The sequence below is a fragment of the Lissotriton vulgaris genome, chromosome 4_1 (genome assembly GCF_964263255.1).
Source record: "Lissotriton vulgaris chromosome 4_1, aLisVul1.2, whole genome shotgun sequence".
Classification (NCBI taxonomy): domain Eukaryota; kingdom Metazoa; phylum Chordata; class Amphibia; order Caudata; family Salamandridae; genus Lissotriton; species Lissotriton vulgaris.
The window spans coordinates 1,640,650,305-1,640,678,048 of record NC_141691.1 but is presented as its reverse complement, the minus strand read 5'-3'; the positions used below and the strand labels follow the sequence as shown (position 1 = coordinate 1,640,678,048).

Genomic DNA, 27,744 nt, shown 5'->3' with positions numbered 1-27,744 from the left:
TTATAACACTAACTATGAGTTACTATGTATATGAATAAATGAAATGCTGTTTGTATAAGTGTTAGGGGTAGTGTTTTAGGGTTTAAGGTAGTGTAGTGGTGTTTGTGTAGTGAACGGGTTGTGCTGGGGATAGAGTTAGGGTTTAAGGTAGTGTATTGGTCTTTGTGTAGAGAAGGGGGTCGTGTTGGTGGTAGGTTTAGCAATTAGGGTAGTACACTGGTTTTTGTGTAGTGTAGGGGGTCGCGCTGAGGGTAGTGTTTTAGGGTTTATGATAGTGCCGTGGTGTTCGTCTACTGTAGGGGGTAGTGTTTTAGGGTTTAGAGTAGTGCAGTGGTGTTTATGTAGTGTAGAGGTTCAAGCTGGGGTAGTGTTTTAGGCTTTAGGGTAGTGTAATGGTGTTTGTGAAGTGTAGGGGTTGTGCTGGGAGTATGTATTAACATTACACTATGACCACCCTAAGCACAATTATCAGAAATAACCAACAAAAATTCTAGGTGAAATTATCAGTAGAATGCTAGGAAAACGTTTATCAATATTAAATGCTTATAATCAAGTACAATTCAAATCATCACATGCAGTGTGCCACAAATGGTATTACCACAGCAGTAAGTCTCCCCAACTTAGATTTAAAGTGGATAAACATGTTTCATGTGACAGACCCATAGGCCAACGCTGCAGCTTCCATATGCTTCAACACCATCCACATACTCAGCAAGACCTTCAAATAGACCCACCCCCCGAATCGAGGAAGACCATCACCCAAGCACTCATCACCAGCAGGCTGGACTATGGGAACACCCTCTACGCCGGAATTAACAAATCTCTACTCCACAAACTTCAGACTGTCCAGAACACCACAGCCAGACTCATCCTCAGCATCCCATGACAAGACCACATTACCCAGCATAAACAAGCACTTCACTTGCTCCCCATTGAAAAAAGAGTGGCCTTCAAGTTGCTCACACACACCTATAAAGCCCTCCACAACACCGGACTCCAATACCTCAATCTCCTTCTACACCCCCTAAAGAAATTTCCACTCCACTGACCAGGTTTGGCCGAAATCCTCTGTATCCACAGAACCAGACAGGAGGCACACCCTTCTCCTACATCATTAACAAGACCTGGATGAACTCCCCCTCAGCATCAGAGGAACCCCCACACAGAAAGCATTCAGGAAGAGCCATAAGACCTGGCTTTTCGAATGACCAAAGCTGCACAAATCCCTCCATATACTCCCCCAACGCCTGGAAACCGTCACAGGTGAGTAGTGCGCTCTGTACATCCCTAATTGATTAATTGATAATCCACCACAGTGTGTGTTTGAGTGTTATCAACAGGCCCTGCCATTGGTTTGGCTGTCTGTAACTCTTAAGGGTAGTGAAATGAGCAGTACTACCTTCTTTAATATACACAGAATCTCTTAGATTGGCTTGGTTTGGCTTCACCTCTGAAAGCTACTTTCAGAGTGCTGGTGAGTAACCAGTAGCTCCCAAGCTACTAGTTTGAGACCCCTGTTATGTATAGTGAGTGGAGAATTGTAGTCCTGAAGCACAAATGCGAAGGTTATCACACCACTACATGCATAATACATAGCACTTTGAATCACTCCATTCCCTAAAGCCTGGCTCACTGCATGAGTACATGCTTACTGACTGAATGATTACATTAATATGAGTAAAGACACTGGGTGAATTCTTAATTGGTTGACTTTTACTTTAGTGAATGAATTACTACATGGTACTGAAAGAGTCATTTTGCAATTGCAACAGCAGTCACACTGTGTTTGCTGGAGTATATAGATAGTGACTGGGGAATTGTAGGCCTGAAGCACAAATGTGAAGGTGGTTACACCACTACATGCATAATGCAAAGGAGTTTGAAGCACTGCATACCCTGGCTTACTGCAAGAGTATATGTACTTATGTAACTGCAAACACATCAACCAACCAAATCATTTTCTCTAAATTTTGCCAAATGGACACTGATTCATAGTGTGATTCTAGACAAATAACAGTATCCCTTGCAGTGTATAAAGAAAGATTAAAAATTTCAGATAAATAAATGTATTAAAACTTGGAGTAAGGGAATTAAATAAATCAATACTCAGATACAAATTAGAATACTCAAAGTTTAATATAGAGTATCTCTGGCACAGGATGCAGGAAAAATAGGGGTTTAGGGAAATGAACAATAATAAAAAAGTTTTACAAAAAAAGGAAGTTACTAGAATAATAAGTAAAAATAAAAAAGGGGAATAAATGTTAATACTCGTATTACAAAAAAAGTAACCTATAGAAATGCTTTAATAAGAAAAATTAGTTTAAATAAAGCATTTTAGAAATTATACGAAAGTTAACAAGTATGGAAAGAGGCACGTTTACATAAACATGTTAAAAGGGGGAGGAGCAATAAATTGATCCCATAGAGTGTTAAGTAACCAAAAAGTATATAAACCACACCCGGGGGATAATTAGTTTCATTTCAGAGAATCAATACGGGCGAAGAAACTACGCGCAAGATAATGATTTGGTGCTGCGGAAGCATCTTGAGAATATCTTTCATTTCCTCAGAGGGAACATATTGTTAACCCTTTCCTTGCTGCCGGCCATTGGCCGACGGCAGCACTACCTCCCCAGTGCTGCCGTCGGCCAATGGCCGATGCGGCCCCGCCCGCGCACGGAAACGCCCACACTGCGGCGGAATTACCGCCGCGGTTAACGGGTTAATGTATATTTAAAAATAAATAAAACATTATGTCCCCTCCAGAAGAGTTGGATGAAGGAAAGAATATTGAAGAGAGGTAAATTATCTGAATGGGTATATGTTTGATATTTTTAAAAAAGAAAGCAAAAATATTTAAATGATTATAGAATGTGGTATGATTAAGTTTAAATGGAATATAATAACGATTTGATGAAACAACCATTACAAGAAATATAGGTTAATTAAGGAATTACTAAATGCAAAGTAATGATTAGGAGCGATGCCATCATCTTGAATTTATCTTTCATTCCCACCGAGGGATCATATTGTTAATGTATACTTTAATTTATATATAACTTTATGATCCTTCAACTGGAGTTGGATGTCTTTCAGCAGAGGATTTCAAACAATAATAAATAATTTTTTTGGTTTGCTAGTATTTCTTAATGATTGAAAAATGTAGTATAAATTAACTATCAACGAAAAAATGAAATACTTTCGAATAAAGGAGAATACTCTATCTTCTTGAGTGAAAATGGACTAAAAGTATTTATATTGAGTAGTGCCTTTGCCAATTTTTACTCGTGAAGAACAAGAGGAATATCTTCGCAAGCACTTTTTTTGAAAAAAAAAACATAATTATGGCTTCAAATGTCAATAATTCTTTCCATTTTTAAAAATGATTGTTAAATGTAATAATGAAATCAAATGTACATAAAAAAGAAAGATGAGGGAGTGTTTGTCATAGCACTTCTATTTTGCTTTATCGGAAAGTCAAAAAAGCCCAAACATTTAAATAAAGATGATGGAGCAACACTTATATAATGTAAACGTAAGGAATGAGTGCTTATGATAAAATAAAATTAATATGGTCCAACGCGTGATACCAATGAATGAAAAGATTTTTTTGCATTTCACACATATGATGAATATAAAAGACTCAATAAAAATATTTTGAAAACATGAGCATTATTCTTTCAAGGATGGTTTGAAGAATTATACATTTAATAAAAGAACATAGTACTCCACACTAAAGGAGAAAAGTCATCACAATAATGATAGAATAGAAAATATAATATAGCCTCATAGCCCGCCGTAGAGGGCTATACCGGCTATTAAAGGCCCTCTCCAGCGTTAAAGGCCCCGAGCCGAAGGCGAGGGCCTTTAACAAGGGAGAGGGACTTTAATAGCGGTATAGCCCATCTACGAAGGGCTATAAGGCTATTAGAAGATTCTGTCACTAGAGGACAGAATGTTCTAACAAAAAAAAGCCTTTTGGAAGCGTGAGGGGATTGGAATCCCCTCAGGCTCCCTGAAGCCTTTGTTCACACCCAGAGCTGTGAACAAAGAAACATTGGAATGTTGGAGCTCCAGGCTTATACCAGCCATTAAAAGCCAAGAGCACTCCATTGTTTTCAATGGAGCTTCCAACATTCCAATGTTCTAATAATACTTTTAAATACCTTTACAGTTAACAAACTCGTAAGCAAAGTACACAGATTAAGCTAAAAACACCCTACCACAACTAGTTTTTGAAACGCAGTGTAAAATAAAGTGCATCACAAAATGGGCTGTGTACATGGTGAGGGTATCGTAATGTCACATAGAAAAAACAAGCCAATCAACATTAGGATCAGGAAGGTAGAGTTAACCACACAACAGCCAATCAAATGTTTTTCAAAATCTAACAAGGAAAGTGATTGGTCAGTAATACGTCTTCTTACAATGCTTCACAACCAATAAAAAAGAGGTGTTGAAAGTTTCTGTTTTTAACATACGAGCAAATCAGATGACCTTGCAAGTACACGCAGCGAGAGGCAATTATTAAAGATGACTTGCTTTCGCAAGACCCCCGAAAGGCTTCTTGCAGAATAAGTACGCACTTATCTGCCAGACCCCATTTAATGATTAACCAGGATCTCAAGCCTAAAGACGTCGGAAATCATCTCTCGTCACTTTCTCTTCTTCCAGGTTCACCATGAAAGTGCATGTCTCCTTCTCCTTTAAGACGTAAACAAAATGAGTTTCCTTTCTGTGCAAACCAATACTGTAAGACTCAAAACCTTATCAAAACATTTAGAGTGGAACCTGAAATATATACCTCAAACACAAAACTATTAAAATATTTGTTCCGATTTTATTAAAAACCGGCATTAAATGCCAAAAATGTCATGATCATTTTACATATACAATACAAAATACAAAGTTAAAAAGATTTTCCTTATTACATAGAATACAAAATATACATATCAATTGATACAGTAGTCCTCTTGTCGACGCGTTTCGGTGTCTTGATCTTTTTGTAAACACCTTCTTCAGGACAGGTACACAAAATCTACAACATTTCAAATTTAAAAAGCATATATCTTTATGGTTCTTCTAGTTATCCTTAGACTCGAACCATTTCTTGCCTTTTGGTTCTTCTTTTAAAATATTCGACGGGGCATGGACATGTTTCTGTCTCACACAGGATTAATTTCATGGAGTTCGGGTCATCAATCTGAATTTTAGATGATCCTGGAGTATTCAATTCTCCTTCTCTGTTATATCCCGGACGTTCACTGTCCCGGTTTTACCACCATGCAGTTATGGACTTGCTTCAGTGGAACTTTTTCTGGCGTCTGGTGAAACACCGTCCTGTTCGGCCTCCTACCGTCTTCTCGATCGATGTATTCTATGTAATAAGGAAAATCTTTTTAACTTTGTATTTTGTATTGTATATGTAAAATGATCATGACATTTTTGGCATTTAATGCCGGTTTTTAATAAAATCAGAACAAATATTTTAATAGTTTTGTGTTTGAGGTATATATTTCAGGTTCCACTCTAAATGTTTTGATAAGGGTTTGAGTCTTACAGTATTGGTTTGCACAGAAAGGAAACTCTTTTTGTTTACGTCTTGTACTTCCCAGTCCTTTCTGGCACAAGGGAAACTCTCTCTTTTTGTAAAGATCCTTCTCCTTTAATCCTTTCTTTTTCATAGTAATTGTTACTCATACACTATCCAGCAAATACCCCACAGATGCAACCCCCTGGATTTGCAATAATAATTGTTACTCATACACTATCCAGCACATACCCTACAGATGCACCACCTTGGGGTTGGAATATTTTTTTTACTGATACACTTTCCAGCACATTCCGTACAGATGCACCCCCCTGGAGTTAGACTAGTAATTGTTACCCCTACACTAACCAGCACTTACCCTACAGATGCACTCTGCTCTCTCTTTCAAAATCTGAACCAGATTTACAACACTCTTGCACCACTTTTGCGTCACTTTTCCCATCTTAAAAGTAATGCAATAGTAACAAAAATGAACTTATAAACCTGCCCCTATCCACATTACGAACAAAACAAGTACACAACTCATTCACTTCAATAAATACTTCGTGCCTGTTTAAATGGAAGACGAGATTGTCGACATTACAAAACTTAGTGGCATATTTACAAAGACAGAGTTAAAATTGTCGTCACTTTAACGCCTGCAAAGTCCAACAAAAACACCGAAAATGGACTTCAAAATCCTTTGTTATCTTACCGGAAGATTTTTTCAACATTGCTGTTTCCTATACAAGACTGAGAGCAACCCCCAGGGGCTATAAAATAAATGGTTGTGGGGGGCTCCAAGGCCCCCCAGCAAAATTAGAAGTGTGGTGACCTCCACAACCCCCCCAAATCCCGGGAACCACCACCCCACAGGATTTTGTGTATTGTGGGAGGCAGACTTCGTAGCCCTCCGCCTGGAGCCCTAGAGGGCCCTGGGGACCGCCATGTCCGAGGACCGGTTCCTGCAGTGTCCTGGGATGCCTACCCCGGGGACACTGCTGTTTGCTATAAAGGGCAAGAGTCTCACGGCTCCCACCCTCCCATAGCAAACTTAGTTTTGATTTTGAAAGACACAGCAGTGAAATCTATTCTCACTTTCAAAATCCAAACCAGATTGCTTTTCCATATTCAACTTAGCATCTCCCCATGTGGAAAAGCAATGCCGGCTCCCGAAGGACGGGAGGAGCCGGCGGGACCATGGGGACATTGTGGCTCCCCCCATGGTCCCCAATATTTTTTTATAAGACCCGGGGGATAGGGTCCCCGGGGATATTAGAAATTGCTGATAGGGACTATTTTTTTATAGTAAAACTAAAAGTCACGCGCCCAGCGCAGCGCTAAGTGCGGCCCCCTGGTGTGCATGTGCTGGATGCACGACTCATAATGTGTAGGGTGCACGACTCCAGCGCCTTTGGTGCACAACTTCTACGTGTTTGGGAGCCGGCATTGCTTTTCCACATGGGGAGCTACTAACATGCAGCTCCCCATGTGGAAAAGCAGTCTGATTTAGATTTTGAAAGAGAGAACAGATTTCCTTGCTATGGGAGGGTGGGATGGATACCCCGGGACACTGCAGGAACCGTCCCTCCCACAATACATAAAGCTCCGGGGAGTGGTGGTCCCTGGGGCTTTGTAGACCTTGCAGCCCCCAACCATTTTATTTGTAGCCCTCAGGGTAACGGGGCCCACGAGTGCTCCAGGAGGGGGGCCACACAGTCCCCCTCCCACAATACATAAAACCCCATGGTGGTGGCCCCCTCGGCTTTGGGGACCTTGGGCCCTTCCCCCACCATTTCTTTTCTTTTTAGCCCTAGGGGGTGATGATCCCTGGGGCTGGGGGGTCCCTCTGGGCCCCCCATAAATTTAATAATTGTTCCCCCCGTATTTACCCCCGGGGGCTAATTATAAGGGCCCCCCATAAAATGTAATAACTTTGCCCCCGGTATTTACCCCCCCCCCCGGGCCTAATTATAAACGAAGCTCTGTTTTATTTTATTTATTTTACGGCAGAGTCTGCGCACCCTACACGCACCTGCCAGGTTTAAAAAAAAAAAGAATTGTGGACCCTGGGGGTCCTTCTGGGACCCCCTAAGCAAGTCTAGAGGGTAAAATTATTTCTACCCTGTCCCCTTTCTGCGCTTTGCACACATATTGCACTGACTTCCTCATCCTCGCTTCTACCGAGGCACAAAATGGCTCCCAACAGTTCCTGGTTTTGAATGTTGACAACCACTTTACGACCAATTAGCATTCTGTCCCTGATCGGAAGGGTGCACTTATGGTACGATGCCAATATGCGCAGACTCCGCGGATGAACAGCGCCCATAGATATATAAATTACTTTAACTGTAATTTTCTCAGTCACTACTGAACATTTTGACACCACTTAAGCAAAAGGCACAAGTATGAACTGAGGACTACCTCTTTGCCAAATTTGGTGTAATTCCATTCAGCCGTTCGGGCTGTAGCTGTGGCTAAAGGTCCTACGGGAAATTGCATGGGGAAAACACATTTTGGGACCGCCCTTTTTTCTCGGCCCCCACTTGACGAATCACTGTGAAACTTTCAGGATAGGAGCACACCAGCGATGGCCAAAAGTTTTGAAAATTTTGCAAAGATTCATCAATCGGCGCAAAACGTTATTGGGAATAGAATGTTGCGGATTTCCTATGCATAATAGGTCCTAACTATAACTACCTACTGGCGACCGCCAGTTGGTAATGCATATATATATATATATATATATATATATATACATATATATATATATATATATATATATATATACTAGCAGCCCGCCCCAGCGTTGCCTGGGGTAGAAGGGGGCTGGGGGCTGCATTTCAGGTTTGCGTGCTCTCCCGCCCAGGCCCCCGCCCGCCACGACATTGTCTGTGTCCCGGATAATGTTGTGGCGGGCGGGGGCCGGGGTCGGAGAGCACACAAACCTGAAATGCTGGCTTCTCCTACCCTCGCCTGCCCTGACATTCCCCAGCAGCCCGTGCCCCGCCCGCCCGCCCCGACCCTGGCTGCCCTGGATTCTTACCTTGCCTCTGTTGCTCACACCGCCGGTCCATATTTCTCCGCTCCGCCGCTCTGCCACTCACCACCTGTCCGCCGCCGCTCCTCCCCGCGCCATATCCGCCTCTTTGCTCCGCCGCTGGCCTCACTTCACCGCTTCTCCCCTGCGCGCCATGTCCGCCGCTCCTGGGACGCTGCTCCTCCCCTGCTCCTGACGTGACGACGCACAGTCGCGGACGGCGCTACTTTGGGGGAACTACTTTTTGTAAAAATGTAACTTTTTATATAACGTTTATTTTTAAATTTTTTAAAGCCTATGACCATCTACACACCCTGCCGATTTCAACGGTGTATCGGGTGTGTAGATTGGCGCTGTGGTTCCCGAGTTTACCTTGCCTAAAGGTGCAAGTTCTCTCTTTATAATAGTAGTATATATATATATATATATATATATATATATATATATATATATATATATATATATATATATATATATATATATATATATATTACCTACTGGCGGTCGCCAGTAGGTAGTTATAGTTATAGTTAAAACCTAGTTTCCATAAGAAATCCGCAACCATCTCTTTGGAATAACTTTGGCGCCTGTGGACGAATCTTCGTGAATTTCTCCAAGAAAATGGCCTGCTCCGCTCCGCTCCTTCCCTGAAAGTTTGGGGGTGATTCGTGCAGCGGGGGCCGAGAAAAAAGGGGGTCCCAAAACGTGTTTTCCCCATGCAATTTTCCATAGGACCTTTAGCCAGGGCTACAGCCCGAATGGCTGAACGGAATTACACCAAATTTGGCAGAGAGATAGAGTTCGGTTCGCAGATGACCCTTTTTGTTAAATGGTGTAAATCCGTTCAGTAGTTCCTGAGAAAATCAAAAGGTAAATCATAAGTATATTTAGAGGTGCATACGGTAAGCTTACTGTAAGCTTACTGTACTCTGTACCTTCCCGAGCACGAGCTGAATGCTAATTGGCTGTCAACTGTCTGTCAACACTCCAAACTAGAAAGTGTTGGCAGCCATCTTGTGCCTCGGCAGACTGAGGCACAAGAAAGCAGAAAAATAAACGTGTAGAGCGCAAAAAGGGGGCAGGGTAGAAACACCCTGACCCCCTAGGCATGCTCAGGGGGCCCCACAAGGACTCCCAAGGACCCCCAAGTTTTTTTTGGACAAAAATCGCGGGATACGAGTACCGTACGAGTACCGTACGAGTACCTTTCCGAGTACGAGCTGCATGCTCATTGGCTTTGAACACTTCAAACCTGGAAGTGTTGGCAGCCATATTGTGCTCGGTAGACCGAGGCAAAAGAAAGCAGACAAAACAAACATGTAGAACGCAAAAAAGGGGCAGGGTAGAAACAGCTTGACCCCCTAGGACTGCTCAGGTGGTCCCACAAGGACCCCCAAGACCCCAAAATTATTTTTTTTTAAACCTGGTCTGCTTTTTTTCAAATTATCCCCCAGGGGGACCAAATCCTGGGGCCATAGTGAAAAAGAAGTGTGGGGGGCCTGATCTCTCTCACACTGCCCCGGGGACCACCACCCCCTGGGGCAATGCAACGCAGCCCCCTGGCACATACTGTAGGTTCCAGGTGGGCTAGTTGGCCCCCATGGACCCCCAGTATGCAAGAGGAATTGGTTCCCCCTCTGCAAACACGCCAGGGGGCTGTGTTGCAGAGAGGTGTAAAAAGGAGGGTGACCTCATTACACCTCTCTGCAATGCAGCCCACTGGTGCATACTGGAGGTTGCTGGTGGGCTAGTTGGCCCGCATGGACCCCCAGTATGCAAGGGGAATTAGTTCCCCCTCTGCGAACGCGCCCGGGGGCTGCGTTGCAGAGAGGTGTAAAAAGGGGCGTGGCCTCATTACACGTCTCTGCAACGCAGCCTCCTGGCGCATACTGGAGGTTCCTGGTGGGCTAGATGGCCCCTAGGGACCCCCAGTATGCAAAGGGACTTAATCCCCCAACTTAGAACACTCTAAGGGCGCGTTAGCACAGTGGTGAAGGTAGGGGGCGGTGTTTGCGGTGATATGAGTGCAAACATGCCCTGAGGCGCGTTTGAAGTTGGGGAATTAATTCCTGTTCAATCCAGAGGTCCCCTAGGGGGCAACTAGTCCAACAGGTAACTCCAGTAAGAGCAAAGGAGCTGTGTTGCAGAGTGTTGCAAAAAGGAGGCGTGCCCTTTGAGCGACTCTCTGCAACACAGCTGCCTGGCGCCTACTGGAGGTACCTAGTGGGCTAGTTGGCTCACAGGGGACCTCAGGATTGAAGAGGAATAATTTCCCCAATCTAGCTCACTACTATTCCTGAAAAGTAAATTTAACTGTACTTACCAGTAACTTGAATTTCCTTCCATAGGATATCATTGCCTGCTATATAAAATATAAATTAAAAAAATATTAAATAAAAAATATATATATTACAATTTCAATATTAAAAAAAATCAATTAATATTAAAAATGTGTAATGTAATTTAAAAAATAAAATATCTAAAAATAAATAGTTTGAAATAATGTAGTAAATTAGTATAAAAGATATAACAATTAATACATTTAAAAATTATCATTTACAAAACCTTTGAAATTCACTGAAAAAACCATAGGTTTCAGCCACGTTATAGTTAAAAATTAGCATTTAAAAAACCTTAGAAATTCACTGAAAAAACCATAGGTTTCAGCCATGTTATAGTTAATAATTCGCATTAAACAAACCTTAGATATTCACACAAAAAACCATAGGTTTCACACACGTTCTAGTTAGGAATTATCATTTAAAAAACCTTAGAAATTCACTGAAAAAAACATAGGTTTCACACATGTTATAGTTAGCTGGACATTTCACTCATACAAAAGCATTGAAATTCCCTTGTTATAGTTAACTCAGCTAACTATAACTCGCGCGCCCGCACTGCACTGCTGATGATGTAACATATTACATCACTCATGACATGGTCAGTGACATCACTCATGACATCACTGATGACATCTCAAATGACATTCACAAACATGCCCAGATTTATGATTTCTGATAAATCTGGAGATGTGTCTTGTTCTATGAGTGTTCTGTGCAAACACACACAGCAAAACCTATAGAACACCTTTTCAACGCAAAGTACTGTGTATGATGAGATTATATTTACATGGAAAAGAAAAGGTTTACAGGATGCTTTTTCCTCACCTTATTAATAAGAAAGAGAGTTAATAGCTAGGCCAATTGTTATTGTAGGAGTAAATTTGTGTACTGATAACAAAGAATAACATACATTTACAACTACTTACATTTTGGGAAACTGATAGGACATTAATATATATTTCTGAAGGCAAGGGATGCGATCTAATATGACACACGCAAAAACACTGACTGATGTAGTTTAAGTTAAAGAGTTTCATTTCTTTTAATTCTGAAATTATTAAGATGTGCAAAACAACCATATTAGTCTATTCTGTACTATACCATAGATCTTGCAGACAGGTGTTCTGAAGATGTCCCCTATTTTATACATTTTTGCATTACAATTTTCTGACAGAAATCTAGTCCATCCATGTTCCTTTTCTTCAACTGTGTGGAAACACAATCCATTGTGCATTTTAAGACTTAACTAAAACTTACCTCAACAGTAATACACGTAAAAACAGTACACATTTTATTCACTTCTTATAATATAAATGGTGGTCAATTTGATATCTTAAAATTAAGATCTGTAAAATAGAAAAAATAGTTATAACATACAATAATACATTTTTAACAGCACAGCAAAATGTAAAAATTTTACAAAGTAATTTCTTTGCCTTTTTTGCTGTTCTCAGAATATATTGAATTTCACTAGAAACAGTGGTTTCAATTGTACTCATCACATAACAGTGGGCAACAAAAAAAACAATCAATTAGATTTTTTTTTTAAAACCAATAATCCATATATAGTAAAATACCAGATAATACAAATCACACGTATATCAAAATATTACTGCGAAGAAAATGTTATAACTTAAATTTATAAACACTATAAATAATGCCAGTTAAAATTATACACCGAGACAATGTGCAACAAAAAGTCCATCATTTAAAGAAATACATTTCCTTGAGGTCAAATTGTATTTTTGCAGTAATCTTTTAGTAAATTGTCCAATGATAATTCTATGAAATGATAACAATAAATTCCTCAGAGGCTGAATTATCTTACTAAAATGTTGGCTTTAAAAATATTAGATAGGAATTTGGCAATTCGAAAGGCAAACGTTATTTGAAAACCAACTCAGCATCATTACAAAGACTCCAGCCTTTCTCACTTTTGAGATATGCAGTGTAATGTCCAGATGTTATTGAAGGACCATTGTGGAAAATTATTGCTACTGCTACAAAAGTCCTCCCAGATATTGATAATTATGTAGCAACAAAATGTTTTATTAAAGTGTCCAATTTTCTTCCGTCAACTGTACAACGTTGCATCAGTAAAATTATATATTTTCCATATCTTTGGATGAAAAATGTTGATAACATTTCTGATTTGCATTGCCTACACTCCATGTTTTGGTTTGAAGCTTTAAGTAATTTACTCAAAGACACTGATTTACAGTCCGGTAATGTCAAATATAAAAATCTTTCAGTGTCTACATTAGTGCTACATGTATACAATTTTCACATCGATGTTCCCATTTATAACAAAGGCCAAAAATATTCTCTATATCTACACCTTCATTTTCCAATTCTGTAAGCATATACAATAGAAACTCCTGAGCATCTTGTTGGATATTTTGTGTAAATTGTGTAGAACCAGAACATACATCCAAAAGATTACGAACATCAGAAACTCTTTGTATTTTACTTTTATGTCTTCTCAATTTTTCATAAAGAGAATGTAATAAGCAACAAAATCTTTTATCCCGATTCTCCATAATTTGCTGTTGCAAACCTTCAAGAAAAAAAACAATATTGACCACTACATTAGCATAGCAGTTGACAACAGAACTATTTTCAAACTGAAAACCAACAATCTCTTCAACAGGGTCCTTTTACTTTTTGCTTGCAATGACAACATTATCTTTTTTTCCCTTCTCTAAACCTTCAGTACAGATATTCTCATACCTTCTTTTTCTAGCAACCACACGCTTTTCAAATACAGGATATTGACCTAAATTAGGAGCATATGTTCTTCTTAACCTATTGTACTCTTTGACACAGCTGGCATCTGCAGTAATCTTAGTATCATCAAAATCAATCAAAAACAAATAAGATAATGTTCTGACTGGCGACAAAGCAACATATGCCATATCTTCTTTAAACACAGAATTTCCAATGTTCACCAAAGCACTGTCAACACTTAAACCTGAGATTTATGAATAGTCACTGCATATGCCAGAGAAAATGGAAACTGTATTCTACGGACATATAAATCTTTAACAATCAAAAAGCTAACAGAACAACAACCAATTTGTTTCACATCTTCAATCTGATCAAATTTAATCTTTAAGAATTCAATTCCATCTCTATTTTGATAATTAACAAAATCCACAACTTTGCCCATTGCTCCTTTAACTAAACCTTTTTCTACATTCAAATTACGCCTTAAAATTATCCGACAGTTCCTACATGCATATAGATTCTTTTCTATACCAGCAGTTTAAGATATTGATTTTTCTAAAAAATCCAATTTTGTCTTCAATTTTTTGGTCAAAATAATAGTGATTCCACCATGTTCTATTTTATCGATGGCTTCCATTTTTATTATTTCTCCATTTTCCAGTTTCAAAAGTTGTTCATTGAATGTATAACATTCACACAGTGTTGGCATTAAACAGATTACAGATTTCTTATCTGCAATTTCCATGTATATTTTCTCAGGATCTATATTTTCATTTGGAAACAAATTGGAAAGTAATCGAGTCGGTAAAGCATGTTTGCCTTGTTCTGTCAGTAGTCCAATTCTTATATCTTGGAGAATAGTTCATTATTCAACATAATTTGCCTGTCGCATATTTGTAAGGAGTTCTTTGTATTCAAAATATGACCAAATGTTCACGCCTCCAACGCTACCCAGAGACTTTCTGGTGTCTTCATGCGCAAGTGTTTTAAAAACTGGTTGTCCTTTTACAGGAGTGAGTTGCAGTAGATCTCCAAAAACTATGACGTGTTTTCCTCCAACTAATATGTCATTCTCTGTTTTAAGAATTTGCTGCATTCTTAAATGCACCAAGGCAAGCATTAAGTTTGATACCATGCTTACCTCATCAATAATGAGAAGTTTCATTTTCTTCAAGGCTCTTGAAACCTCACAGTAAGATTCTCCAGATAGCTGGTGGTATTCCAATTTATTTTCATGCTCTACTGGTAGCATTAGTAAACAATGTAAAGTAATTCCTTTAATGTTGTGTGCTGCCAACCCAGTTGGAGCAGTTACAACACAAGACAAATGCAACTCAGTTGTTTTCTGTAGATAACTTGTAATCACTTTAATTTAAAAGCTTTTTCCTGCTCCAGCTTGTCCACTCACGTACATTCGGATAGGTTGAAATGACGTACATAAGCACTCTTTCTTTTCATGAAGTAATCCATGGTCAATCTGTTGTCCCACTTGCTCATATATTTGTTTTTGCTCAACATTTAGTTGTTCTTCCAAGTTTCCTACGTTTGTTACATCTTCTTGAGCTTGATACATTGCTGTTTCCACCTCATTCATGACAATTGCTGCTTTGTTTTCAACAATTGGTTGTCCTAGTGGATCTTGACTCAGCGCAGCAGAACTTTGACTGTCTTGAGAACTGTCTCTAGCAATCTCAGCTGCAATTGTAGCTTCTTAATTAATTTCATCGTTCAACATTTTCACATAATTGGCAAAAGCAATGCATTGTATTCTATTTTTATAAGCTTTAAAGGATTCTTCATAGCTCTGGAAATCTCCAAGTAATTCCAGTTCTGAACGCCATGGTTTGAATAGTTGTAAAAGAGCTAAATAGTAAAATTCCCTTTTATCAGCAGTGTCAACAACTCAGCTTCCTGTGATTAATCGTATTTCCTTTCGTTTGTTTCACCAAACATCCTTCGGAAGCAATGACTCCATATTTTCCATCATTGATGTTCTCTGTAGTATTCCATTTAAAAGCGTAGTTTTGCAGCACTTCATAGAGACACATGTTCTCAAGATGATGACTTCTGTTTGGGTAATATGTATCCAACATATTCGTTTTCCAAACATTTTTACTTTCTGGAGCTTTTGCTGCTAAATATTCAATTTCTTGTACGGATTTCAGTACTCGATTTCGCATTGCTGCAATCATTCTTGTAGATTTGGAGTATAGACTTGTAGATGATAACTGATCTGAGCATTCATATCCTCTGATTTCTCGGTGCGATAACATCTTCAAACTGAAACTATATAAGTTCTTACTTAGAGTCTTCTCGTGAGAAATCTCTTCCCACATTTCTTTCAATTCTGTCTTTTCTGATTTTGTAATATAAGATGTTACATATCAAGCAACAGCAATGGAATTGTCCGCAACATATTGAATATCCATGTTAGCATTCCACATGGACAAAATGACTGGGTTGTAGTCATTTATGTATTTTGACTCTTCATTTCTTTTTAAGTTGTAGGTATTTTTGTGAGACTTTCTTGTGATAGTATGTCGCAAAGATGACATAAAACTGTTCACTCTTCCTTTCGATATTACAGGATGTGGAAATGCAAAACAATATTTGGTGTAGAACTTGTCCTTAGATTTGTACTTTCATCTACAGTATTTTCCACATCGGTGGCTTAGGAATCGTAACACTTGTGCTCTTAATTTCTTTTCTGCTGTGCTTTTGGGTACAGCACATGTTGCATATTGTTCAATAAAACTCAAAACAGTACCATCCACATCTGTTTGAAATTTGGGAGCGTCCTTAATCCATAACAGCATATGTATATGAGGAGCACCTCTTGCTTGATACTCCTTTCTCCAAAAGAAATCCACAACTTCTCCAAGAGGAGTTTTTTTTTATTGCAGATAAAAGACAACATAGCCTCAAATCTATGATTGAAATACCTGCATACATTAACAGGATCCAAAGAGCACAGTTCTCCAGGTGTCTTGTATTCAATGTTTTTTATATTGGAATTTGCCTCTCGCAGATATTCTAGTAAATCATCCAAAGCGTACTCAGCACAGCTCAGGGTAAGGAATCATGTTGGAGTTCCTAAGTTCCGTAGCATACATTTGAGTTCTCCATGACGACGGTACCAATATTCATTAGTCCCACGCTGACATGCCATTAAATTAACGAACAGAGATTCTAGATGATCATCTCTCTGGTGCACTTTATCCATAAAATCTTTTGCAGATACATTTTGAAGATGTATTCCAGCATATGAAAGTCCAGACAAGTCACTTTCAAACAAAAGATGGAATATATAAGGGATACATTGTCGAAATCTTGGATTTTCTGCATATAATCTTGTTATCCGATATTCAGATTCCATAATCTGCACAGGACGTTCATCATATCGTCCTCCTTTTCCAGTTGGGAATAACTGTGGAAAACAACGAACTTCCAAGCTCTCTTCCCTTACACTCATGGGACTTCCTTTTGCTTTTTTAATTTGGAACAAATCAATAATGTTTCCCATCACTTCTTTTGAATGAAGTGGGTGCACACTGTAATGTTCATAGATTTCTTCACATCTTGACATGTCCACTTTTTCAATTTGTCCACTTGACGTTTCAGTATCTTCTGCTAAAACTATTTCTTGTTCTCATATATAGACATTCTTATAGTATGTATTGTTTTTTATCAAATACAATGTTGCCTTTTGCACTTTCCTAACATCCACTAACTTCTGCCAGATTTTCCTATTCTTAGTTGGCACACCATTAACAAGAATAACTAGTGGTTCACTTTCTACACTGTCTACACCAATAGTTTCAATATTTTTCTTTAAATCTAACGGTAAATACACCACTCTTCCTTTTAATCCTCTTTGTAAATCTGAAGGAGGCAATTTAAGTGTTTTAGGCACCATACGGACAATAGCCTGAAATGGGTGCACACATTGAATGAGAATAGACTCATAGGTATTGAGATCTGTCAGTTCTTGAGGAATAGCAAGTAACTCTAAATTATTATGCACAGCTCTAGCAGGCATTCTACTCTCATCTAATTTGTTATAACAATATTTACAAATACGCTGATCAGAACCCAAATCAAAACAATTCTCTACCAAATAATAAGTTGCAAATTCCTTCCACTTATCATTATTTTCTTTTTCACTTTTTAAATACAGATCAACACTCCTAGTCTGATTTTTGTAGTGAGTTCGGCGACAACAAAAACAAGAAAAATGTGGCCTTTCACCTGAAATCACCTTAAACTTTGTAATTTCATTTTCAAAATTTTTTGCACAAGTATATTCAACATTCTCTACAACATTTTCTTTTATTAATGTCTCAGTTTCTGTACTCTCTTCTGCAGGACCAAAGTAACAAAACTCAATATCATCACAAACCTTTTTCACATCTGATACTGATCCTGGCAAAAGAGCACTTTTCAACTCATTTAACTTTAGTTCTGGACTTTTTGCATAATACAATCTTCTCACTAACTTCCGCATTTGAGTATGATGTACTGCCAACATCCTGAAAAGGGGAAAAACACTTTGACATACTTTCCTAGAAAGACAAGCCAGAGAATGCCCTTGCAAACCAGTATATTTTCTCACTCTGAAAGGGTCTAGTCCTTGCAACAGCTTAATCTTTTGTTTAACACTTTTTTTTACAATATGCTTGCAAGAATTGCGTAATTTATCATTAGATTCTTGTTGTATACTACAAATACTACTACAATCCCAAGTGTACACTGGGGCTTTAGGACGTCTGCCTAGAACTTCACCAGCTATCACTTCTTCTGCATTTCTAGGAACCATTTGCTCTTTCTCAATTGGACAACCATCTCTAACCTCATAAGCTCGACCACTGGTGTCAACTGCATGCACCATATTATTGCTCTGTAAATAACTCTCTTCATTAATAAAAGGCTCAGAACTTGAACTATGTTTCCATTGCCCTAAAACAATATCACAAAAATTAGTTTTGTTTATTACTCTTTTCCTCTTACTTTTGGCCTTCATTAAATGGATTGGTTTATCTAGTGATCAAATTCTCTTCAATACTAAAATGAAGAGTTTCCTCTTTACTTCAAAAGCCTTTTAAACAATGGATTCGATATGCTTTTTCTGTTTATAAAATTGTGGTCTCTTTCTATATTTCTTTGTGTGTTTCAGTAAATTATGGACAACTCTGTTGTAAAATATTTTTTGGCGAATTTCTTTATATTGATTTTCTCTTCTTTTACTATAAGTTGTATCCTTTGTTTTTACATTCCTTTTTTTGCCTTTCCTATTCTTTGCACTTTTTTTTGTACTTGGAACATTTTCACTGCTTTGCACATTTGCATTTTTTTTCGGAATGTAGTAATGTTTTTTATAAAGTCTTTGGTAGTCTTACCAGAAATTGTTCTCTTTTTAGTCACATTATGTTGGTCTTCCAATACTTGTGGTTGAGTTTTTTTTCAAGTAAGTATCCTTATTCTGACTTTTTCTTCTTCTTTCTTTCTGTGGGATGATAACTTTATTTTAACAATGATAAACAGTATCTGTAAAAAATAAACATAAATAAGTATTTATTAAAAACTTAAAAAAAATTATACATTTTTATTACTATACAAACACATGTCATACAAATTCTGACTAAAAAACTGTAGGCCTGAAGCACAAGTGTAAAGGTGATAAGAGCACTACATACATAATGCATAGCAGTTTGAAGCACTCCATAACACTAGAACCTAAAGTACTGTATGACTACATGCATATTTACTAAATGATTACAATACTATAAGGAAACACACTAAGGGGGTCATTAGGATAGTGGGCCGAAAACCACCCTGACCGCCATGGAGGCGGAAACCAACCCGCCCGCCTTCACCTCGGAGACACCGGCGGCCACATTAGGATCAACCGCCACTAAACACCGACCGCGGCGGTAGCGGGCCAAGCAAAGCCATCCGACGCGGGTGGTGATGGCCATAAAATGACTGCGCGGTCGGAAAAGCTGCGGAAAAGCGAAAAACCGCCACCAGGACAGCGGACACACTGCACGGAAAATTAGTATATCCTCGAGGGTGACGCGGTCGGAACTGCTGTTCCCGATCGCCGCTGTCGCACACAGGAGTGAATGGGAGAGATAGCGGAAGAGCGGCAGCATAGCCTCCGCAGCGGACGGGACATGAAAAACATGGCGGACGATGCAAAAGCACCGCAGTGATGCCAAACATTGCACAAATAAAAGTAGCCATGCCCCCCAAATACATAACAGACATACAAATAACCAAAATAAATGCAAATAAAAATAAAACAGCACAGGACAACTCCCAAAACACACCTGACACCCAAATTCCACTTTGACACACCCACACAGCTGAGTATAAAGCCACCCCTTCACTAACCACAATTCTTTGCAACACTCCAGAAGAGAAGGCCATACACCACATCTATCGGGAGAGGCAAAAGACCACAGCAAACACACACATCCACCACTACCAGCACCACCACCATTACACCAGCACAAACAATCCCCCAGCACACAACACACCTCACACCTCAACACCACACCCCTGCACCCACAAACACCTCAACCACCACACACCATGACATCACAAAAAATGCCAAAATTCACAGTGAGTGAGTTGACAGTCATGGTCAATGAGATTGTGAGAGTAGAGCCACAACTGTTTGGTAGCCTTGTCCAACTGACACCATTAGCCACAAGGACACAAATGTGGGAAAGGATAGTCCAAAGGGTGAATGCAGTAGGAACCACCATAAGATCCAAGAAGAAGATCATGAAGGGGTGGCATGATCTCAAGAGGGTTGTCAAGGAGCGGATGAGTAAGAACTGGACGCTGGCGAGCGTGACTGGCAGTGGCCCTCCCATCCCACCGAAAACATTCACACCATGGGAGGAGGAGGTGCTTGCCATACTGCTTCCTGAGAGTCTCACAGGAGTAGCTGGGGGAGCGGAGGCTGGTAAGTACAAACAAATTCCAAACAACACACTGAGAAGTACTTCCTTGCAATACCTAAACACCATTACACTGTCCTCCCAGACACAACAGGTAGCTAGCCATCTTGCTTAGGAGGCCTGTATGGGGGAGGGAGGCCTGCACTACCACTCCCACCATGCCTCCTGTCCCACAGCTGAGCCGGATACAGGCCTCCCCACCAAGGAGCAAGTGTCAGCCATTGCACACTTCAACAAGCAGACTTACAGGTAAGTAGCCATCTTCACTTGGAGGGAGTTTGGGGGAGGGAGGCCTGCACTACCACTCCCACCATGCCTCCTGTCCCACAGCTGAGCCGGATACAGGCCTCCCCACCAAGGAGCAAGTGTCAGCCATTGCACAGTTCAACAAACAGACTTACAGGTAGGTAGCCATCTTCACTTGGAGTGTGTTTGGGGGAGGGAGCCCTGCACTACCACTCCCACCATGCCTTCTGTCCCACAGCTGAGCAGGATACAGGCCTCCCCCACCCAGGAGCAGGTGTCAGCCATTGCACAGTTCAACAAACAGACTTACAGGTAGGTAGCCATCTTCACTAGGAGGGTGTTTGGGGGAGGGAGGCCTGCACTACCACTCCCACTATGCCTCCTGTCCCACAGCTGAGCAGGATACAGGCCACCCCACCCAGAAGCATGTGTCAGCCATTGCACTGTTCCCTTCACCTAACAGATAGGTAGCTATCTGTCTTGGGATGTCTGGCTGTTGGAGGGAGGCCTGCACTACCACTCCCACCATGCCCCCTGGCCCACAGCTGAGCAGGATACAGGCCTCTCCCACCCAGGAGCAAGTGTCAGCCATTTTACACTTCAACAAGCAGACTTTCAGGTAGGTAGCCATCTTAACTTGGAGGGAGTTTGGGGAAGGGAGGCCTGCACTACCACTCCCACCATGCCTCCTGTCCCACAGCTGAGCAGGATACAGGCCTCCCCACCCAGAAACATGTGTCAGCCATTGCACTGCTCCCTTCACCTAACAGGTAGGTAAATATCTTAACTCTTCCTGATGTGTGTGTGTGTGGTAGCTGAAACATATGGAGAGTAAGGAATTGCGTCCGTGGATCTTGGACGGGGAATACTCCTGATCCCCTGGTCAAGAATTTTAAAGAACAAATGAAGGAGTATTACCCGATGAGAGAAATGAAGGCTTTCCAAACGTGGAATCAGTGTTCCTTGTTAATAAACCCCTCACTCACCACCTAGTGGTGACTTGCTTCATCATCGGGGCCCACCCAAGTGGCCTAGCGTCACTTGGGTGTGCTTCGACACCTGAGTTACAGTGGAGCAGGTTGTGAAGTGTGGATGCAAACAAAAAAAGTGTGAGTGTTAAAAATTGTCCTGGTTTCTAACTTTGTATTACAGTTTTAATAAAAAAGCAACTGGACAATATTAAAATATAGGTGAGATACTGGAAGGGGAGTTACGACCTACGTATCTCAATTATGTGTTGGTCAACATGTTTCAACCATTTGGGGTGATCCCCGGTATTCATCAGGACCAATAAAAGGAAGTGGGAGGTGTGGGTCCCCTAAAAGACGCACCCTGTCCTAAATCCTTTGTCATCCAGAGGAAAGAGTGTTCCACTGGGAAGACACTCCTAAAAATGTAGGGTGCCAGAAAAAACTAGAGGGATTCTCTTGTTTGGCTTCAACGAGCAGGGGGTATCATAGCCGAGGGGTGGACGGCAGACGTAGGTGATTAGCCTCTCTCCACGACAGCCAACTAATATGTTGTAACACGTGAAGCACCTACCCCCTGCTCGTTGAAGCCAAACAAGAGAATCCCTCTAGTTTTTTCTGGCACCCTACATTTTTAGGAGTGTCTTCCCAGTGGAACACTCTTTCCTCTGGATGACAAAGGATTTAGGACAGGGTGCGTCTTTTAGGGGACCCACACCTCCCACTTCCTTTTATTGGTCCTGATGAATACGGGGATCACCCCAAATGGTTGAAACATGTTGACCAACACATAATTGAGATACGTAGGTCGTAACTCCCCTTCCAGTATCTCACCTATATTTTAATATTGTCCAGTTGCTTTTTTATTAAAACTGTAATATAAAGTTAGAAACCAGGACAATTTTTAACACTCACACTTTTTTTGTTTGCATCCACACTTCACAACCTGCTCCACTGTAACTCAGGTGTCGAAGCACACCCAAGTGACGCTAGGCCACTTGGGTGGGCCCCGATGATGAAGCAAGTCACCACTAGGTGGTGTGTGTGTGTGGTAGACCTGCATCCCTAAACGCAACAACAGTAGCATGCAATGCATTGACATTAAACATGTATGAGTAAATTATGTTGCTCTTCACTATGATATTACACACAGTGTTGCCATGAATTGTACTACTGCTGACTTCATAATTGTGTAGTGTACAGACATTCGATGATACGCAGATGATAAAATACTTGCACAGTGCCCAACACTGACCATTCCCCATCTGCTGAAATGAAATGAAATGAAAGCGGGATTTATATAGCGCATGGCTGCCCGAGAGCGTCCCAGCGCTGAGATTGCATATACAACTGAGGGGAAGGGGGGAGGGGCAAAAGGACCACAGAAAGGAAGGGGGAACATTATTGTGGGAAGAGATGCGTTTTGAGTAGTTTCCTAAATTTCATGTAGTTGGGTTCGGCTCGAAGATGGATTGGTAGGGCGTTCCATAGAGTGGCAGCTGTGACCGAGAAACGGCGTCCTCCAGTGCGGGCTTTTTTTACTCTGTGGACTGTGGCCAGGTTCTTATGAGAGGAGCGGAGGGACCTGTTGGATTTGTAAGGGTAAAGCATGGTCTTCAGCATAGGTGGGCCTAGATTTTGCAAGGCTCTGTGGGTGGTACATAGAGCCTTGAATATGACTCTTTCTCGAATCGGCAGCCAATGAAGTGCCTTTAGTGCTGGTCTTGCCGATGATCTCCGGGGTGTTCCTGTCAGCATCCGAGCAGCGGCATTCTGTGTTCTTTGGAGAACATTAACGGTAGCTTCTGGAGCCGCCAGGAAGAGGGCATTGCCATAGTCTAACCTAGACAGTATCAAGCCCTGAATAAGCAGTTTTTGTGAGAGTGCAGGGAGTAGTGGGAGAATCTTCCTGGCTGAGCGGAGTAGGCCAACACAGGTTCCGGCAGTTTTTTTAGCCTGTGTTTTCATGGATAGATCATGTTCTAGCCAGAAGCCTAAACTCTTGAGTTCCGTCTTGGGCTGAGGGAGGGGACCTAGGCAAGAGGGCCACATGGCGGAAGGAAGAGGCGACATTTGATGTCCCAGCAGCATAAGCTCTGTTTTAGAGCCATTAAGTTTAAGCCTTGAGGTAGACATCCAATCATAGATTCCCTCAAGACAATCATGAAGGTTTTTTATCTTTTCACCTTCAAGGGAAAAGGACACAACCATTTGGGTGTCGTCAGCATATGTGACGGCTTTTATCCCAAAGGGGATGACCACATCCTCCAGGGGGGCCATGTAGGTGTTGAATAGTGTGGGGCTCAATGAAGAGCCCTGTGGAACCCCACACTGGAGGTGGAACGGGTCTGATCGTATGTTCCCTTCACAGACCTGGAAGGTTCTGTCCTTCAGGAAAGATGAAAGCCAACTGAGTGCCTTGTCCCTCACTCCCAGGTTAAGTAGACGCTGGATCAGGATCTTATGGTCCACCGTGTCAAATGCAGCGCTTAGATCCAGGAGGATCAGTAAAACCGATCCCCCTGAATCCAAGATGCATCTGGCTTCCTCGACTACTTTTACGAGGGCAGTCTCTGTCCCCTGTCCGGGACGAAAACCTGTTTGTGATGGGCGGAGGAGACTGTTACTTTCAAGAAAGTTTGACAATTGCTGGTTGACCAGTTTCTCTGTAATCTTACTCATGCCTGGTAGGAGAGAGATTGGGCGCAGGTTAGAAAAATCTGAGGGGTCCTGGCCTGGCTTTTTTTGGAGGGCTTTAACAATCGCATGTTTCCAATTTGGGGGGACTACACCTTGACTGAGAGAGGCGTTGATGAGATTTGTTGCTAGGTGTGAAATGGTTGGTCCAATTTGTTTAAGGATACGGATGGGGGCTGGGTCAGTGGGTGAGCCGCTTTTCATACCTGAAAGCGTTTTAAGAAAGTCTTTGTTGGATAGTTGGTGAAAACTATCTAGAATCGGGCCAGTAGTGGTGGGTACCCGTTCATCAAGGGGTTCATTCTCATTTACAGGAGGGAGGGTTTGTAAAATATTGGTGATTTTATTCTGAAAATAGGTTGCAATTTGGTTGCATCTGGAAACTGTGGGTTGCTCAGTGGAGGGTGGATTAGGAATTTTGAGTAAGTCTTTGACTATTTTATAAGTCTCTCTGGATGAATTAGAAGCATTTTTTATTTTTTCGTTAAAGAAGGATGCTTGTGCTGATTTTCGTGCTAATTTGTAGGTTCTCATTGCTTTTTTATATTCGTCTTTGATAGTGGGGTCCCAGTTTTTCCTCCAGTTCCGCTCTTTGCTTTTGCAGATTTTTCTAAGGTTCCTCAGTTCTTGAGAATACCATGGGGATTTGAAAGTAGTGTTTTTTTTCTTTATGTTTTTTTTGGGAGCAACTATATCAAGAGTAGATGTAAGCCATTGAGTGAAGTTTTCGTCTGCTTTTATGGGGTCAAGAAGACAGGTGACGAAGAACTAACTGCTGAGGACCACCCCAACGACCAGCAGAGCCAGTCTCCACCCCCGGCACATGGACTCTCAGATGTGGACTCCCAGGACAGTTTGGACTATGAGCTCCGGCCCGGCCCATCTGGTGTGCCACAGACCCAGAGGTCCCAGGCCCCCATCCTGCCCACCACCACATCTGCTGCAACAACAGCGCAGCAGACCCCTGCTGTCGCGGCCTCTGCCTCCACCGCATCCACCACCACCGCCACCACCACCGCCACCACCACTACCACTAGTACCACCAGTACCACCAGTACCACCTGCAGCACCCTCCCTGTCCCAGGGGATGACCATCTCACAGAAACAACTGTGGAGGGCAGGGAGAGAGTAAGTGGACCCACAGTGGCGAGGCAAGAGGTCCATGGCAGCAAAGCGGGTGGGAGGGCCAGGGCCGGCAGCAAAGCGGGTGGGAGGGCCAGGGTCACCACCAGACCTTGGGAGGAGTGGACACCATCCCTGCTCCACTTCACCAGAGTTGTGCAGGCATACCAAGAGGTCCAGGGACAAAGTGGCCGGTCGGATGAACTATTAAGGGAGCTCATCCTGCTGATGAGGTCCATCGACAACCGCCTTGGACAGATGGTGGACCTCATGGGCCAGCAAGTGGCGTTGTAGAGGGAAAGGCCTGTGTCCCAACCACCACCTCCGTCCCCTCCTGTTGTGCCGCAGAATGACAGTGCACCATCCTTCCCTGCGCCAACAGAGAGGGGCGAGTCCTCTGACGCCGCTGGCCATTCAGCAGGCCCCCCACTGCCAAAAAGATCTAGGGGGCGTCCGAAGAAGAGCCTGGGAGTCTCATTAGGCAAAGCACCTGCCACACGCCAGTCACGGAGCCAGCCGTGATGACAACCCTCTTCCCCACTGCATTCACTGTTTGGACTGTCTTTCACCACATTTCCTTGGCAATGGCACCTGTCTGTTGGACTGGGTCACCACATCCATGTGGTGTCTACTCTTGCATCTCATCGAACAGGACTGTCAACTCACTGCTCATTCCCCACCTCCATGTAAATATTCCCACACAATTCACATGTCCACTTTCAAAATAAAATACCTGACGCACCTGATTTTGTGCATTTTCGTTTTTAGTGTAATATATACAGTGTTGACAATGTCCATGATGTGTCCAAATGATGTACAGTATGTAGGGCAGTATTCTTCTGTAGCACCTAGGGAGACACAAGAGACCAACAGTCACTGATCTCATTGTGGCATCACAGGCAGAACACCGCACAAAACATACACAAGACACAACAGGCATACTAGACAATGGGCTGCAGGTGTGAACAAATAGGGTTCAACATACGTCCCCATATGGAACGTCAATGTCACTTTTACCACACACAGGTGACTGAACGTGTGCCTGTCGGTTACATCCGCGCATTGCCCTTCACAACAACAGCAACCACACCAGACAATGTACACATTGTACCTCGTCACCCACCTTCAAGTGAAGAAGCGGTTGATGAGCTGCTGGTGCAGGTCTACTCCTTCCTCCTCTCCACTGTCCTCATCACTGGACTCAGGTCCTTGAGCAGGTGGTGGCCTTGGTTCCTTACCATCATCCAGGAGCAGGGGGATCCCCTTGTGGATGGCCAGGTTGTGCAGCATACAGCATGCCACAACGATCTTGCACACCTTCCCAGGCAAGTATGCCAGTGCACCTCTGGTCCTGTCAAGGCAGCTGAATCTTGACTTCAGCAGGCCATAAGTCCGTTCGATTACCCGTGGGGTCCTGCCATGGGCCTCATTGTAGCGGATGTCAGGCGGGGTCCTGGGATTCCTGAGGGGGCTCAACAGCCATGGCCTACTGGGATATGCTGAGTCACCTGTGAATGACAAACACGCATTGCAATGTTGCACAGCCAGAGTGCATCAGGTAACACACAGCATGCCATATCAGTAGGCATACTCACCCACAATCCAAGCACGCTGGGGATGAAGATTCTCCATCATCCCTGGCACCATGCTGTTCCTCATGATGTACGAATCATGGGCCGAGCCAGGATACTTCGCACATACATGAGACATGGTCATGTACGCAAGGCACACAACCTGCACATTGATGGAATGATAATGTTTGTGGTTCCTATAAATGTGCTCCGTCACCTGTGGTGCCATCAGAGCTACATGGGTGCAATCGATGGCACCAACAACATGGGGGATGCGCCCAAGGGGATAGAAGTCCCCCTTCACGGCAGCCAATTCTCCTCCCCTAGGGAAATGGATGTAGCAATTCCGATACAGCATCATGGCAGCAAGAACATCCCTCAGCACCATGCTGAACATGGGCTGTGATATCCCTCCAGCGCTAGCAACAGTCTCCTGGAAGGAACCTGTCGCAAAAAAGTGGAGTGCTGCCATCACCTTGCATGTGGGTGTGAATGCCGTTGGATAATGACGGCGAGGCTGCAGGTGGGGC

The 27,744-nt window shown here is 42.1% G+C and overlaps 1 protein-coding gene and 1 pseudogene across 1 annotated transcript in view; one reads left to right on the top strand and one right to left on the bottom strand.

Moving 5' to 3' along the window:
• Positions 1 to 27,744, bottom strand: part of LOC147724345 (uncharacterized) — a 2,209,372-nt gene that overhangs the window by 1,508,919 nt on the left and 672,709 nt on the right. The window lies entirely within an intron of this gene.
• On the top strand, positions 1,205 to 26,165 carry LOC147724346 (uncharacterized; annotated as a pseudogene).